Source organism: Falco rusticolus, chromosome 12, assembly GCF_015220075.1.
Source record: "Falco rusticolus isolate bFalRus1 chromosome 12, bFalRus1.pri, whole genome shotgun sequence".
NCBI classification, from domain to species: domain Eukaryota; kingdom Metazoa; phylum Chordata; class Aves; order Falconiformes; family Falconidae; genus Falco; species Falco rusticolus.
In genome coordinates this window covers 30,230,747-30,233,461 of record NC_051198.1, presented here as the reverse complement: position 1 = coordinate 30,233,461, position 2,715 = coordinate 30,230,747, and positions in this window count along the sequence as shown.

Below are 2,715 nucleotides of genomic sequence, written 5' to 3'. Positions count from 1 at the left end.
CTACCTGAATTAGATCTTCTGCACACCCCTTTTGATGTTATAACCACGCAATTAGCAGCAAAGATATTAATGGGTTTCCATGAAAGGGGGCTAAAGCAGCCCTTCACCTTTTCGCTCCAGGCAGTGGATGGCTCCCTCCGTTTCAGATGAACTGTCATATAAATCCTGGTGTCAGTACTTACACTTAGGCAGTAAAATCTACTCAGCATTATAGATGACTTGACAGATGAAGGTCCCTCCCTTGAGAGCAGTCTGACAAGGTTACAGTGGTAGCTTACCTCTGGGTATCATCAGCCTAATGCCCAGGTTCTTGCTTTAAATCCTCTCTGTTCCAGGCTGGGTTTTATTTGATGTTTTTCATTGCATCTCCTATAGCATGCCTGTGTCATTGGTCCCTTGCTTGAGTGAGATCTTCCTGTCCAGGAAGATAGGTTACCATTTCCGACAGCTGTACAGATGTGATGCAGGGATGCTCAAGACAGATTGAGCAATTCTTCTGCTTGGCATGTCATGGCAGCACTATATATATGTATATATCAGTGCTATATGAAAGCAGAGCCAGCTGCATGGCGCGGCACTGCCCTGAGCCGTGGCATGCCACAAGCAGACACCAGCATGGCTTGTTTGGGTAGGGCACCTCTCACTGTGCCCCATCAGTCTCACAGCCACCTTGCTGTGCCTCCGGTAGCTCTGCCCATGTCCCTCCTTCTTCAGCTGCTCCCAGCTCCTCCTCCTCCCCACTGAAGGAGAGCATTCAGTTCGTTTTTCCCCCTGCAGCTACTCACAACTTTGTTCTCGATACCTTCCCTTGAAGGCATTTCTCTGCATGGCTTCCTCACTGCTTTTCTATTTCAGTCTCTTTTACAAGTAAACTTTTCACCTTGACTTAAGAGAGGCAGCAGTTCTCCTCAGCCCTTGCAAACAAGCTCTGCCTGCTGCCCTTCTGCCGGCTCCCTGCTCACTCCCAGCCTCCTCCCTCTTACCTCCACTGCCAGTCTCTCAGCGTGAGTCTCTTCCACTCCCAGCACATCCCCACTTCTGATTTTTTCCCCTCAGACTTTTATTGTTGAAAATGCAAATGGAAGTGAAAGTTATTCTATGTTAAACAAAAAAGGGCATCACAATGCAACGTAATGCTAGACCCACAACCTGAAATGCCTAATCGCACTGGGTTTTGTTTGATTTCAAAGCAGAATTTGAGCTGATGCTTTTTCTTTTATTTCTACCAGTAAGGCTTCAGCAGGGAGCATGAACATCACTTACAACGTGTTATGATTGTTATTGTAAAAAATTACAGGTTGTTTTTACTAAGAACAGGGCTATAAAATAGCACATACTAGGCATAGCACGTATTAAGAAACTGTCCCAAAAATAAATGGTTTCATTTTTTTGTTTGTATTCTAGCAACTTACCATCTAATTTTTTCATGTACTTGAATCATATTGTTCACTGATACTTTTAAATATTGCAAACTGTTTAAACTCTGGAAGGAGACTATACTTCTGCTAGACACCTGCTTTCCATTTGCAGGTGCTCAGTGAAGGATAGAACACCAATAAACTGAAAATGGATATTAACTGTATTTCCCAGTGTTTCCCCAAATAGCTGACTGGTTTGCTACAGAGACAGCAGCGCAGGAGAAGTGGCATGGTTATTTTACTCTTAAAGCTCATCCTTTGAATGCTGCCCCACAAACCTCTGCCTCATTTCCCTATTTCCCCACAGAGGTTCCACTATTTCCCTAGTAATGGCTCATTTGAAGAGCAGACTTTGAAATTTTTGGAAGTCTTAAAACATTTGTTGCTACATTATGTTCAAATATCCCAGCGAGATCAGAGGAAGAACTCAACAGGAAAAAACTCTGTATTCTTTGGGTTACTACTGTTATGCAAAGAAGGCCAGAAAAGGGCCTGCCATAAATGATCATTAGCAGAATATAGTGCATTATTCAGCTTCCTGCAACTAGCTTTATCTAAGACGAGGAGCGATGTCCCCCACTCACAGTAGAACTGCTCTTTCTAATAAACTGCAATACCTGATGATACAAGATCAACCAGTTAATTATAGCAAGTGTAAAAGAAGCTTGATAAATTTCTGGTAAGGGGACAAGAAACTGCTAGTTTGAAATACAACTTTATTTTTTTAATCAATAGGCAATCTACAAAATGTTATTACAAGATTATCAGCACGATCTGTTTATACTTATACTGACAAAAGACCCAAATAAAATTATATTTTCCATTAAGAATAACAGTACTGCTTCAGAGTTATCAAAATTATAGCTAAGAACTACCAACTGCAGCAGGTACTGTGTTTAGTCAACAAAAAGATAAATAAATGTAAAATAGAGGTGTGGACACCAATACTGCAGCTAAGAAGTCCATCAAGTAAAATAAATGCAACTAAAAGCAACACGTGAAAGCATGTTTTCAGATGTAAAGTACTTTTAGACAATTAATGTGGAATTGGGAGGAAAAAAAAACCAAGGAGCATAAGGAGGACAGCAGCTTGGCATCATTCAATGGAGTGCATCATCATCCTCATTTCTTGAGAGCTGCTACACAGGGGCAGCCAGACCATTGTTCCAAATCACTCAAAGCTTCAACTTTGACACCCAGTAACACCTCTTTTCCTCTCTTTTGTGCTCTTTTCTGGTTGGAATAAGCAAGCAGTGTAGGTTGCTTACCTACTAGCATCAAGAATCTTCTATAGTGG